Source organism: Oryctolagus cuniculus, chromosome 18, assembly GCF_964237555.1.
Source record: "Oryctolagus cuniculus chromosome 18, mOryCun1.1, whole genome shotgun sequence".
In the NCBI taxonomy this organism is placed as follows: domain Eukaryota; kingdom Metazoa; phylum Chordata; class Mammalia; order Lagomorpha; family Leporidae; genus Oryctolagus; species Oryctolagus cuniculus.
In genome coordinates, this window is record NC_091449.1 from 1,060,359 (window position 1) to 1,075,798 (window position 15,440).

Genomic DNA, 15,440 nt, shown 5'->3' on the forward strand with positions numbered 1-15,440 from the left:
AATCTCCCTATGCTCCAGTCATGAGTTTCCAAGGCTATGGAAGCCCTCTGAGTTCTCCGATTCTTATCTTGTTTAGACAAGGTCATAGTCAAAGTGGAGGTTCTCTCCTCCCTTCAGAGAAAGGTACCTCCTTCTTTGAAGACCTGTTCTTTCCACTGAGATCTCACTCACAGAGATCTTTTGCCAGAGTGTCTTGGCTTTCCATGCCTGAAATACTCTCATGGGCTTTTCATCCAGATCCGAATGCCTTTAGGGCTGATTCTGAGGACAGAGTGCTATTTAGGACATCTGCCATTCTATGAGTCTGCTGAGTATCTCACTTCCCATGTTGGATCACTCTCCCCTTTATTTATTCTATCGGTTAGTGTTAGCAGGTACTAGACTTGTTTATGTGCTCCCTTTGACTCTTAGTCCTTTCATTATGATCAATTGTGAACTGAAATTGATCACTTGGAATAGTGAGATGGCATTGGTACATGCCACCTTGATGGGATTAAATTGGAGTCCCCTGGTATGTTTCTAACTCTACCATTTTGGGCAAGTCAGCTTGAGCATGTCCCAAATTATACCTCTCTTCCCTCTCTTATTCCTACTCTTATGTTTAACAAGGATCACATTTCAGTTAATTTTCAACACTTAAGAATAACTGTGTATTAATTACAGAATTAAAGCAATCATATTAAGTAGAACAGACAAAAAAACTACTAAGAGGGATAATGTATTAAGTTGTTCATTAACAGTCAGGGCTATGCTGATCAAGTCACCGTTTCCCATAGTGTCCATTCCACTTCAACAGGTTTCCTTTTTGGTGTTCAGTCAGTTGTCACAAATCAGGGAGAACATATGGTATTTGCCCCTTTGGGACTGGCTTATTTCACTCAGCATGATGTGTTCCAGATTCCTCCATTTTGTTGCAAATGACTGGATTTCGTTGTTTCTTACTGCGGTATAGTAATCTAAAGAGTACATATCCCATAATTTCTTTATCCAGTCTACCGTTGATGGGCATTTAGGTTGGTTCCAGGTCTTAGCTATTGTGAATTGAGCTGCAATAAACATCAGGCTGCAGACCGCTTTTTTGTTTGCCAATTTAATTTCCTTTGGGTAAATTCCAAGGAGTGGGATGGCTGGGTCAAACGGTAGGGTTATCTTCAGGTTTCTGAGGGATCTCCAGACTGACTTTCATAGTGGTGTGACCAGTTTGCATTCCCACCAACAGTGGGTTAGTGCCCCTTTTTCCCCACATCCTCGCCAGCATCTGTTGTTGGTAGGTTTCTGAATGTGCGCCATTCTAACCGGGGTGAGGTGGAACCTCATTGTGGTTTTGATTTGCATTTCCCTGATTGCTAATGACCTTGAACATTTTTTCATGTGCCTGTTGTCCATTTGGATTTCCTCTTTTGAAAAATGTATATTGAGGTCCTTGGCCCATCTCTTAAGTGGGTTGTTGGTTTTGTTTTTGTGGAGTTTCTTGATCTCTTTGTAGATTCTGGTTATTAACCCTTTATCTGTTGCATAGTTTGCAAATATTTTTTCCCATTCTGTCGGTTGTCTCTTCACTCTCCTGACTGTTTCTTTTGCAGTACAGAAACTTCTCAATTTGATGCAATCCCAATAGTTGATTTTGGCTTTGACTGCCTGTGCCTCCCGGGTCTTTTCCAGAAACTCTTTGCCTGTGCCAATATCTTGAAGGGTTTCTCCAATGTTCTCTAGTAACTTGATGGTGTCAGGTCATAGATTTAGGTCTTTAATCCATGTTGAGTGGATTTGTGTGTAAGGTGTAAGGTAGGGGTCTTGCTTCATGATTCTGCACATGGAAATCCAATTTTCCCAGCACCATTTATTGAATAGACTGTCCTTGCTCCAGGAATTAGTTTTAGATCCTTGATCAAATATAAGTTGGCTGTAGATGTTTGGATTGATTTCTGGTGTTTCAATTCTGTTCCATTGGTCTATCCATCTGTTTCTGTACCAGTACCATGCTGTTTTGATTACAACTGCCCTGTAGTATGTCCTGAAATCTGGTATTGTGATGCCTCCGGCTTTGTTTTTGTTGTACAAGATTGCTTTAGCTATTCGAGGTCTCTTGTGCTTCCATATAAATTTCAGCACCATTTTTTCCAGATCTGAGAAGAAGGTCTTCGGTATCTTGATTGGTATTGCATTGAATCTATAAATTGCTTTTGGGAGAATGGACATTTTGATGATGTTGATTCTTCCAATCCATGAGCATGGAAGATTTTTCCATTTCTTGGTATCCTCTTCTAATTCTTTCTTTAAGGTTTTGTAATTTTCATCGTAGAGATCTTTAACGTCCTTGGTTGTTTATTCCAAGGTATTTGTTTGTTTTTGTAGCTATTGTGAATGGGATTGATCTTAGAAGTTCTTCCTCAGCCATGGCATTGTCTGTGTATACAAAGGCTGTTGATTTTTGTGTATTGATTTTATACCCTGCTACTTTGCCAAACTCTTCTATGAGTTCCAATAGTCTCTTTGTAGAGTTCTTTGGGTCCCCTAAATAAAGAATCATGTCATCTGCAAAGAGGGATAGTTTGAGTTCTTCCTTCCCAATTTGTATCCCTTTAATTTCTTTTTCTTGCCTAATAGCTCTGGCTAGAACCTCCAGAACTATATTGAATAGCAGTGGTGAGAGTGGGCATCCCTGTCTGGTACCGGATCTCAGTGGAAATGCTTCCAACTTTTCCCCATTCAATAGGATGTTGGCTGTGGGTTTTTCATAGATTGCTTTGATTGTATTGAGGAATGTTCCTTCCAAACACAGTTTGCTTAGAGTTTTCATCATGAACGGGTGTTGTATTTTATCAAATGATTTCTTGGCATCTATTGAGATAATCATATGGTTTTTCTTCTGCAGTCTGTTAATGTGGTGTATCATATTGATTGTCTTGCGCACATTAAACCATCCCTGCATACCAGGGATAAATCCCACTTGGTCTGGGTGGATGATCTTTCTGATGTGTTGTTGCATTCTATTGGCGAGAATTTTATTGAGGATTTTTGCATCTATGTTCATCAGGGATATTGGTCTGTAATTCTCATTCAGTGCTGCATCTTTTTCCAGCTTAGGAATTAAGGTGATGCTGGCTTCATAGAAAGAATTTGGGAGGATTCCCTCTTCTTCGATTGTTCTGAATAGTTTGAGAAGAATTGCAGTTAGTTCTTCTTTAAATGTCTGGTAGAATTCAGCAGTGAATCCATCTGGTCCTGGGCTTTTCTTTGTTGGGAGGGCCTTTATTACTGTTTCAATTTCTGTCTCAGTTATGGGTCTGTTTAGGTTTTCGATGTCTTCCTGGTTCAATTTAGGTATGTTGCATGTGTCCAGGAATGTATCCATTTCTGATAGGTTTCCCTGTTTGCTGGCATACAAGTCCTTGTAGTAATTTCTAATGATTCTTTTTATTTCTGTGGTGTCTGTTGTTACGTTTCCTTTTTCATCTCTGATTTTATTGATTTGGGTCTTTTCTCTTCTTTTTTTAGTTAGTTGGGCCAATGGGGTGTCAATTTTGTTTATTTTTTCAAAAAACCAGCTCCTCGTTTGGCTGATTTTTTGTAATGTTTTTCTTGATTCAATCCTGTTGATTTCTTCTCTGATTTTAATTATTTCTCTTCTCCTACTAGATTTGGGTCTGGTTTGCTGTAGGTTTTCTAGATCCTTGAGGTGATTTGAAAGCTCTTCTATTTGGTGCCTTTCCAATTTCTTGATGTAGGCACCTATTGATATAAACTTCCCTCTTAACACTGCTTTTGCTGCATCCCATAAGTTTTGGTATGTTGTGCTGTTATCCTCATTTACTTCCAGAAAGTTTTTGATTTCTCTTTTGATTTCTTCTATGACCCATTGTTCATTCAGGAGCATGTTGTTCAATCTCCATGTGTTTGCATATGCTCTAGGGATTCCTGAGTTGCTAATTTCCAACTTCATTCCTTTATGGTCTGAGCAGCTGCATGGTATGATTCTAATTCTTTTGAATTTGCTGAGACTTGCTTTATGGCCTAGTATGTGGTCAATCCTAGAGAAGGTTCCATGTACTGCTGAGAAGAATGTAAAATCTTTAGCTGTAGGATTGAAAGTTCTGTATATATCTGTTAGATCCATTTGGGCTATAGTGTCATTTAAATCTACTGTATCCTTGTTGATCTTCTGTCCTATTGATCTGTCTATTTCTCAGAGTGGAGTATTGAAGTCCCCCAGTTCTATTGTATTGGGGTCTAAGTCTCCCTTTAAGTCCGTTAACAAATCTTTTAGAGAAACCGGTGCCCTGTGGTTAGGTGCATATACATTGATAATTGTTATATCTTCCTGTTGAATTGATCCCTTAATCATTATGTATTGTCCCTCTTTGTCTCTCTTAACAGTTTTTGTAGTAAAGTTTATGGTGTCTGATATTAAGATGGCTACGCCTGCTCTTTTTTCATTTCTGTTGGCATGGTATATCTTTTTCCAGCCTTTCACTTTCAGTCTGCATGCCTCTTTTTGGAAAGATGTGTTTCTTGTAAGCAGCAAATAGATGGGTTTTGTTCCTTAACCCAATCAGCCAATCGGTGTCTTTTAACTGGACAGTTCAGGCCATTCACGTTCAATGTGACTAATGATAAGTGGTAACTTTGCCCTGCCATTTGCCAAAGATAAGTTCTAATATATGCTTTGAATTCCCTGTGATCTTTTGCTGTGAGCTTTCCTTCCTTGGTTTCCTTCCTTTACCTTCTTTCATATTGATGACCGTGTTTCTTTGTTTCTGTGTGTAACACATCTTTAAGCATCTTTTGCAGGGCTGGACGAGTGGCAACAAATTCTTTCAATTTCTGTTTGTTATGAAAAGTCTTTATTTCACTTTCATTCACAAATGATAGCTTTGCAGGATATAATATTCTGGGCTGGCAGTTGTTCTCTCTTAGTACCTGGGCTATATCTCGCCATTCCCTCCTAGCTTGTAGGGTTTCTGATGAGAAGTCAGCTGTGAGTCTGATTGGAGATCCTCTGAGAGTAATCTGACATTTCTCTGTTGCACATTTTAGGATCTTTATGTTTCACTGTGGAGAGTTTAATTACCACGTGTCGTGGTGAGGATCTCTTTTGGTCGTGTTTATTAGGGGTTCTGTGTGCTTCCTGTACTAGGATTTCTCTGTCCTTCTCCAAACCTGGGAAATTTTCTGCTAATATCTCACTAAAAAGGCCTTCTAATCCTTTCTCCCTCTCCATGCCTTCAGGAACTCCTAGAACCCGAATGTTGGGTTTTTTAATAGTATCCTGAAGATTCCCGACAATATGTTTTAGATTTCTAATTTCCTCTTCTTTTCTTTGGTTTGACTGTATCCTTTCCTGTTCTCTGTCTTCTAAGTCCGATATTCTCTCTTCTGCTTCTCCCATTCTGTTTGTAAGGCTCTCTATTGTGTTTTTCATTTGATCTATTGAATTCTTCACTTCAGTCACTATCCCAGTTTCCTGTTGTACTAGTTGTTTCGTTTCATTTTGATTCCTCCTTAATATTCCATTTTCACAAGAGAGATTTTCTATCTTGTCCATTAAGGATTTCTGTAGTTCAAGAATTTGTTTTTGAGAACTTCTTAATGTTCTTATCAATTTTTTGAGATCTGCTTCTTGCATTTCTTCTATGTCATCATCCTCATAATCTTGAATTGGGGTGTCTTTTTCATTTGAGGGCGTCATGGTGACTTCCTTGTTTTTATTAACTCGGTTTTTGCATTTGTTATTTGGCATATTGGAGATATTTGGTTTCTTCACTGTGGTGCTTTTTCTTGTTATACTATGACTCTAGATTAAGTGGACTCTCTGTTTTTGATGGAGCCTTAGGGCTTGAGATGGGTGTGGCCTGAGAGCTCTGTTTGGTGTGCCAAAGGTGACACTCCCAGGTTAGGCGTGGTAAACCTCTCTCTCTCTCTCTCTCTCTTTTTTTTTGATTCAAAAGGGAAGTTATTCTGCACAGCTGAACGAAGTTGGAGGTAGTTAGCAGGCAAATGATATACCCGCAGGAGCCAGAGATCGGAAGCTCTTTCCCAAGGACCACACAGGGAATCTGTTCGGCCCTCAGAGTGGGCTCAAATTCTCCTTCAGTCTCCCACTGGGTTGTCAAAGTTACGGAATTGTAGCGTCTCTGGAGAGTGCTCACGTGAATTCCATGAGTTCTCTCCCCCACCGTCTCTTTTTTCACAGTCTCAGTTCATTAGCACCACAAATTTACTAGGTCCTAATCTCCTGTTAATTCGCCCCGCCCAGAGTCAGGTTTTTCTGCTAGGCTCAGGGCCGGTGCAGACCTGAGGTCGCTCTGCTTATGACGTATGTCCAAGATGGCGCCTGCTCTTTGTCTTGCTCGCCCTTGAGAGGTGAGCGGAGAGAGAGAAATCCGTGTCCGTACCAGTCACCTTTGTTTTTCCTCTCTCTCTCTTCCAGTTAGCTTGGTGAAGTTCCCCACCCAGGGGTCGTTCCCTCTAGTCTCCTCTCTCCGCTTGCCTGCCGGTGTCTTGGGTTATTGAGGTTCGGCTCACCTCGCGTTCCAGCGCTGGTGTGTTGAGTCTGCTGCTGGTGTCCCGAACTGTGGGCTCCCACGCTCTCCACGCAGGTTCGCTCCCCTTCCAGTGCCGATGTGTGGACTCAGAGCTCTGGACGTCCCAAGTCTCCCCGCTGTTGTCTGTGTGGCACGCACTCCCCTTCCAGCACTGGCACGCAGACCCTGCAGCTTGCGCAGCTCGGTCCCGCGGCTCAGTCACGCGGCTTGGTCCCGCGGCTCGGCTTCCGTGTGGTGGGCGACCTTGTTCTCCCAGTAGGTCCTCCGATTCACGGCCACTGGATCCAGAAGAGTTTCCTCTGCAATATTTTCCTGGTTCTTTTTTCTGAGGCTACCGTAACTCCCCTTTTATTAAACTAAATTTTCCCGGACTATCGGTGCACACCCTCACTATTCCGCCATCTTGGCTCCGCCCCCTTTTTTTTGACTCTTTCTAATATTTTTTTAAGTTATTTTAATACTTTAGATCGCCCTTTTCTTTTTTTTTTAACTTTTATTTAATGAATATAAATTTCCAAAGTACAGCTTATGGATTACAATGGCTTCCCCCACATACTGTCCCTCCCACCCACCACCCTCCCCTTTCCCACTCCCTCTCCCCTTCCATTCACATCAAGATTCATTTTCAATTATCTTAATATACAGAAGATCAGCTTAGTATACATTAAGTAAGGATTTCAACAGTTTGCTCCCACACAGAAACATAAAGTGAAAAATAATAGATGACTTTTTTTAAATGATGATGAAATCAGATCAGACCTATTGTCATGTTTAATCCCAGTGAGAGTCAAGTTGGGAGTTGATAATTTCTTTTCTTTCTCTCTTTTTTTTTTTTTTACAGAGGATCATTTAGTATGCATTAAGTAAAGATTTCAACAGTTTGCACCCCCATAGAAACACAAAGTGAAATATATTGTTTGAGTACTCGTTATAGCATTAAATCTCAATACGCAGCACATTAAGGACAGAGATCCTACATGAGGAGTAAGTGCACAGTGACTCCTGTTGTTGACTTTACCAATTGACACTCCTGTCTATGGCATCAGTAGTCTCCCTATGCTCCAGTCATGAGTTTCCAAGGCTATGGAAGCCCTCTGAGTTCTCCGATTCTTATCTTGTTTAGACAAGGTCATAGTCAAAGTGGAGGTTCTCTCCTCCCTTCAGAGAAAGGTACCTCCTTCTTTGAAGACCTGTTCTTTCCACTGAGATCTCACTCACAGAGATCTCTTGCCAGAGTGTCTTGGCTTTCCATGCCTGAAATACTCTCATGGGCTTTTCATCCAGATCCGAATGCCTTTAGGGCTGATTCTGAGGCCAGAGTGCTATTTAGGACATCTGCCATTTTATGAGTCTGCTGAGTATCTCACTTCCCATGTTGGATCACTCTCCCCTTTATTTATTCCATCGGTTAGTGTTAGCAGGTACTAGACTTGTTTATGTGCTCCCTTTGACTCCAAGTCCTTGGTTTTCTTCCACTGCTTTCCCAGGCCATAGCAGAGAGCTGGATCGGAAGTGGAGCAGCCAGGACTCTAACTGGTGCCCATATGGGTGCAGGTACTGCAGGCAGCTTTACCTATTGTGCCACAGCACTGACCCTCTAGCTTTTTCATGCTCTGACCCACTTATAGAGATCACTGATCTTTGTGCCATGGGTATACCACAGCCTAGAGACACGGGGGTCTCTACTGATGAGCACAAAAGGGCTAACACAGGGGAAAGATGAACCCATAAGGGCAGAGGTATTCACCAGCCACCAGCTGGGTTTATCAAAGAGGCACATATAGAAAGTAAAGAAGGAAGACAGTGCATAAAAACAGAAAAATGTGCTCACTAGGATCAGGATGCTGTGGGTGGCTCTTGTCTCCGGGGAGCATTTGGGAGAGAGGCTTTTGCTGTGAATGTGTAGGACCTTCTGCTTATGTCTGTACAAAATGAACAACATGCAGCCACTGGCCCAAATCATTAACACCAAATACAAGACGTCAGTGAAGGAAAACATCATGGAATACAATAAGGATATATTTCTGTCAATAATTACGCCAGAGCAGAACCCTAAGTCTTTTTTCTCTGTGTGGTTGCTGCTCTCCCTCATTGCTGTAATATACATAGGAACAATACTATTCACCAACAGGTGAAGGGTCCAGCAGAGCAGAATGGAAAGTCGAATGGATTTGAGGGCTTTGACCTTGAGCTCCATCCACTGGGGGCTGCTAAGGCTGATTGTGATGGCCTGGAAGCCACTCAGGAGAGAAGTTGCACTCAGAGATGCCCCTCTGGCCACTCTATGAACATAGAAAACTAGTTTGCATCCAAAATCGTCCATGACATATTTCAGCCCAAAAGCTGCCATGGTCTGAGGAATGCCTCTCGAGAGCAGCACCAAGCAGTTGGCTACAATTAGGTTATGGAGAATCAAATCCATGTGCTTTATCCCTCATCCAGTGCAGGAAAGGAAGCCATAGCAGAGAAGGAGCAGGATGTTTCCTAGGAATCCGACTCCTGTCTGAGAGACAAAGATGATTCCCATGGTCAGAGCCCTGGATGGCATGCAGTCACAAGGGCTGTAGTTCACGCAAAGCCAGTGAGTCCTGGAAAGAAATGGAGCTAATGTATTTCATCAAGGAAGCTTAAGTTCATTTCTTACTTCTACCCATTTTTTTTCGCACTCAGTAATGCCTTCTAGAAGAATACATTCTTTGTATTTTCTTGAGAGGCATTGGATGCTGGCTGAGTATATCTTCTCGCATGGCTATTTCAGATTTTTTTTTTAATTTATTATTTTGACAGGCAGAGTGGACAGTGAGAGAGAGAGACAGAGAGAAAGGTCTTCCTTTGCCATTGGTTCACCCTCCAATGGCCGCCGCGGCTGGCGCACCGCGCTGATCCGATGGCAGGAGCCAGGTGCTTTTCCTGGTCTCCCATGGGGTGCAGGGTCCAAGCACCTGGGCCATCCTCCACTGCACTCCCTGGCCACAGCAGAGGGCTGGCCTGGAAGAGGGGCAACCGGGACAGAATCCGGCGCCCCGACCGGGACTAGAACCCCGTGTGCCGGCGCCGCAAGGCGGAGGATTAGCCTAGTGAGCCACGGCGCCGGCCTATTTCAGATTTTTTAAATAGTTTTCATCCATATTCACCTTGTTCCAATATGACATATTGTTTTCTTGTCTATTTGTAGTGTTTTGGTTAAATGTTCCTTTGCCAACTAACCAATTATTCTGGTATTTGTATGAAAGTGCAGAAATTCAAGTTACAATATGGGTGACCATTTTTATAGGAGTTGAATGACAGAATAATTATTTATCACAACATTTAATTTTGTATTCTAAGTTCAGTGGCAATTTGAATGGTGAAGCTAAATATGCCTTCTTATTTCATTGGCCCCAAATATACAATGATACTATCACAGCAAATATGTCAAAGCAAATATTGAAACCATGAATAGCTCATGCCAACTAAAATATAAAATATTATGAAGAAAAAAACAGTAAATGACTTCATTTGTATAGCATCCAAGTATATTCATTTTACATGTAGAGGATGAATTCAAAATTTAGTTTAATTTGTAACACTAATTTTATTATTTAATTGATTAGTTTTTTAAGAAATACACATTTCATAAGTAAAATTTAGGAATATGTTGTTTTTCACAGCATACCCACCCTCCCACCCACACTCCCAATCCTCCACCCCTCTCCCCTTTCCACCCCCTTCTCTTTAAGATTCATTTTAATCAAGTTTACACACAGAAGACCAACTCTATACTATATAAAGTTTTCAACAATGTGCACATCCATGCACAACTAACACAAAAACTGAGAATTGCTTCCACATATATGTCTCATAAATACAACTCATTGAGGACAGAGGTCCTGCATGGGGAGTTCATACACAGTGACTCCTGTTGTTAATCTAACAATTAACAATCTTATGTATGATGTGAGTGACCACCAAACGCTCTTGACATGAGCTGCCTAAGCTATGAAAGACTTTCAAGTGCACAAGCTCCCTCAGTATTTACACAAGGCCATCAATAATGTGGAAGTTCTCCCCTCCTTTAGAGAAAAGTACATCCTTCTTTGATGGCCACTTTTTTCTGCTAGGGTCTCACTCACAGAGATCCTCCATGTAGAACACTTTTCACCACAGTGTCTTGGCTTTCCATGTCAGAAAAGCTCTCATGGGCTTTACAGCCGCACCAGGAAGTTTTTTGGCTGATTCTGAGAGCAGAGTGAGTAAAGCTAAATTTAATAAGTATGAAAAACCAATTGTGTCCATATAGCTCAGGATCAAGAATATGAAAATATATTTCAAGGGCCAGTGTTGTCAGGCTGCTGCCTGTGATGCCTGCATCCCATATGTGCACCAGCTCAAATCCAAGCTGTTCCACTTCCAGCCTGGCTCCCTGCTAATTTGGCTGGGAAAGCAGCAGAAGATAGCCCAAGTGTTTGGCCCCCTGCACCCACATACAGGCTTGGCCTGGAATAACGATGAATGAATATGAACTAGCAAGTTGTTTCAAAAGTAAAGAATTGATTTTAAAATGTGAACCAGAAAGCTTGTGCTTTTACCCTTTATCAAACTTTCCATAAAGTTTATGTGTTGATTTTTTGTGTTTAGATCATCACACAACAAGTAAGGAACCCCTAATGTAAGTTCCTATTGCAGCTTAATGAAATAGGAAGAATTCTGATTAAATTAACCAAGATGGAGATGTGGACAGTGTCTAATTGGATGGCATCCCCTAGGAGGAATCTTGTCAGATGGTATCAGGAATATTCAAGGGCTGCTCTAAAATGACACAGGGGAGAATGGAGCTCTGAACTCACCAATGGAAATGTTTGAGAAAAAATGCAAGCTAGAGCTTATTCAGATTGCTAAGGCCAAACCTCTATATCACCAATAACCTATGCTTATGCCAAACCAAGCTGAGTCTACTGCTACCCACACATGAGGTACTTTGATGAACTCAAACTATTGAATCATATATGTAGATTTCAGTGAAATGTGTCCATTTTTCTGTTTCTCCCAAGTTATGCCAACTTGTAGTTTAATTCCATTTTCTTTAATACAGTATTTGGCTTCCAAACCAAAAATTTCCTCCCAACCTGTACTTCTTTTTATTAACATATACCAGTATGTATCTCTGTGGTTTACCTGCTACAGAATTTAAACATGTTGTTCTTTCCTAGCAACACACACATGCAGACACATGTGCACACACTCAAATTCAGCACTTCACCAAATCAACTGATTAAGGAATACTGGAAACCATGGGCAACTATGGATGAGAAAATGGAATTCTAACGCAAACAAATTGACTTCAGAATGCATTAAAACACATTCTCAGAGACTATCAACGGTCATGTTAAGATCATATACCTGATAAGGGCACTGAAGATTTTGGTCTGACATGTGTATTCATGGAATTGTCTTTCTTCTTTAAAACTGCTTTCCTTTCTTCACGAGCATTAAATCCTCTTAAGGACCATGGTTCTCTCAAGAGCAACACTCACTTTCTCCTTGAATCATGTCAGGGGTTCACAATCAGTGTAATAAGTTTTCCAACTCCAAAAGTGGCCATTTTCTTACCTATTGGATGCCCATGAGATGAGAGATTAGAAAATGATTCCTTATCACAGACATTGAGATGATAAGGTGTGACCCCAAAATTCCTGCAAAACATCCTGGAATTCTAGTGACAGAATTACCTCCCAGAGTAAGTAAAGCATCACATCTTCGCATTGCCGTATTCCACATCACAGCAATATCATGGGTGATCACATCCCTGAAAGGGGAGGACTGAGAAGTGGACTTGGAGTTTCTCATCTGCCTTAGCAAGCATCACCTCTCTATGTGCAGAAGCTCATGTCAGCACTCCAATGTCACCTTCGTCAAGAAGTATAATGTTCAGAGATCCAACCTTGCTGTTCTGGTACACAGTTATTTTCCTCTGAGCATCTGTCACAGGATGGAGATATTATCTCCTAAAATTTTGTCTTTTACTGGGAACGATGTCCCAGTGATGACAGAGGATGTGTTGTGCAGAGGCGGCCAAACCCAGAAGCGATCATTTAGAGAAATGCCCTTATTCTTGATGTGGACAAAGAAATAGGATCTTACAAAATTACCAGAAAATAAACCGTTGGTAGGTAAGGAGGAAAGGAAGGCTGGGAAAGTCTAGAACCAACTGCAAGACTAAGAAAGAGCTTCAAGGCAGCAGAAGAGTCTAGGATGAATATTTTTAGTGTTGAAGTTACTTTTGCATTTCATGACCATATACTTTTTTTTTCCCACCAAGCTTAAATACTCTGTTAGGACTGAAGAGAGAAGTCTTTGGTAATGGGTGACCTCTTACTGGGAGAAGGAGAAGGGAGAGACGGAATGCAGACATTAATTTAGCCATCAAATAAAACACACAAAACTTTCTCTCAAGCACTATCATACAATTGATTAAAGTTCACTGAAGGAAAGAACTTGGGAGTGGAAATATATGAACAGATGACAAATGTGCTGAGCACAGGAAAGAAGCATGCTACTCAACAAAATCCATTGCTCAACAAACTGTAAGCAGGATAAACAAACTCATTAGATACCCAGATATATCATAAAAACCAACAGGTAGCACTTTCAATTCTTGTTCAGTTCGACCACACAGTCCTTCAGAGAACAACACCAAACCTTTAGTCTCTACACCCATTAGAAAATGGATTCTTTCTAGATAGCTTGTTACTTTTATTCCTATACATCCATCTTCTTAAATTGTATAACATTAAAATCATTTGTTAGAAGAGATTATTGTGCAAATATCATTAAAGATATCATTAGAGACAATAGACATAACAAAAAGATGCTGAATCTCTTACCAAAAGATAGCAATTTGTTAGGAGTTCATGTAAATCTGGGTACGAAGTAGGAGGAGGGTAGAGGAAACAGTTAACATAGCTAACCTTTGAAAGGCTTTGAAAAAACAAAACAAAACAAATCTGCTGTTGGTTTCCACCTAGAAACTTAATTTGGGAGGGTTCCTAATTCCTTGATAAGACAGGCCCACTGTACATAACATAGGTTTATTGAAACAGTGAATGAAGTTTTCCGTGTGTTTTTAAAAATTATATATTTATTTGAAAGGTAGAATAACAGAGAGAGGGAGAGAGACTCAGACACAAAGGCAACTTCCATCTGCTGCTTTACTTTGCACATGGCAGCAATGGCCGTGGCAGGACAGCATGAATCCAGGTCCTGGAACCCCATCCAGGTCTCCCACGTTGTGTCAAGGGACCAAATTCTTGGGCCATCTTGTGCTTTCTTAGGCATTTTAACAGGAAGCTGGATTGGAAGCAGAGGAGCCCAGACTCCAACCGGTGTCTCTGTAGGGGATGCCAGAGTCCCAGGCAAAGTCTTACCAGCTGCACCACAACGCCAGCCCTCAATAGCAGTTTGTTGACTTTGTCCTGATTCATGACTAATATGCTGGCAATTCTCTTTGATCGTGCCCCTCATTTTCATCATTCCTCAAGGCTGCAACTGTGCATAGTCCTGAGAAGTTCAATGTAATCAGAAATGAGAGACAAAACCCAAAGGTTGGCTAGAAACACAACCTGGTCCTGTGCTTGGGTTCTTTCTCTCACTCCCTACACCTTAATGCCCTTGTCTCAACAGTCATTCTCATCTCTTCTTTTTCATGTGTTACAACATGCCTTCCTTTCATTATGCCTGCCTCATCTCTCTCTGGATACATAAACTAGTTCCTCATAAGAGCTTTAAGTGATATTAACATTTTGCACATCTTTGCAAACTTTAAATGATATTATATTTACTTATTTCTGGTTACCACGGAGACTTCAGGAATTCAAAATGAACATCTTTTGCCTATTACCTTCTTATAAGAGAAAAAGTTCCAGCCTTCTGTTGCAACCTGTTCTGCTCTGCTTTGTCCAAAAGAACCTTTCTGAGCTGCATGCTCTTCAGTCACAGTGGAATCTGCTGTGCACAGCCTCATTTAGAAAGACCCTGTCTGCAAGGATGACATGAGTGACCCTGAGACGCTTTGCTTATTTCCCCTCTGGGTTTTTCCAGTTGGCTGAGGCAGAATTGTCCTTTGAGACATAAAGTCTGCATTCATACCTCTCAAGTTTTTCTCCAATTCCTATACTAGCTAGATTTGTTAAATCATGTTTGGAATGTATCTAAGGACACCACACTTACAACACATGCTTTTGCCATCATCAGTAGCATCTTGTTGGGTCTAAAATGCCGAAAGTTTCTTCCAATGAACTTGAGGAGGTAACCGTGTCAGAAATGTATTCCCAAAGTCTTGTTTTAGACCCCAGAAGGATCAGAGTGAAGGCAGGAGACCTATGTTCAGGAGTTCATTTCATGTATTTCTTCAATTAAGTAAACCTGGGAGTAAACTTTGTTATCACAATGTCTCAATAAGGATTCCAGGAAGAGAAAATCAGAGATGTGAGATTCAGCAAGACTCATAAGGGAGAAAGGACATGTGAGGACAATGACTAAGATGAAATTACCCAGGTCTGCTATGTAAAGTAGAGGGAGGAATCGTCCCTTGTTTCATGCCTGGCTGTTTGCTAAATTAAAAGTAAGTCAGTGATTGGCCAGCGCCGCGGCTCAGTAGGCTAATCCTCCGCCTTGCGGCACCAACACACTGGGTTCTAGTCCCGGTTGGGGTGCCGGATTCTGTCCCGGTTGCCCCTCTTCCAGGCCAGCTCTCTGCTGTGTCCAGGGAGTGCAGGGGAAGATGGCCCAAGTGCTTGGGCCCTGCACCCCATGGGAGGCCAGGATAAGTACCTGGCTCCTGCCATCGGATCAGCGCGGTGCGCCGGCCACGGCCATTGGAGGGTGAACCAACAGCAAAGGAAAACCTTTCTCTCTGTC

At 41.5% G+C, this 15,440-nt stretch overlaps 1 protein-coding gene and 1 pseudogene across 2 annotated transcripts in view; one reads left to right on the forward strand and one right to left on the reverse strand.

Moving 5' to 3' along the window:
- LOC138846748 (vomeronasal type-1 receptor 4-like) overlaps positions 1-15,440 on the forward strand; it is a 72,188-nt gene that overhangs the window by 12,073 nt on the left and 44,675 nt on the right. The window lies entirely within an intron of this gene.
- Positions 8,152-9,295, reverse strand: LOC138846754 (vomeronasal type-1 receptor 4-like; annotated as a pseudogene).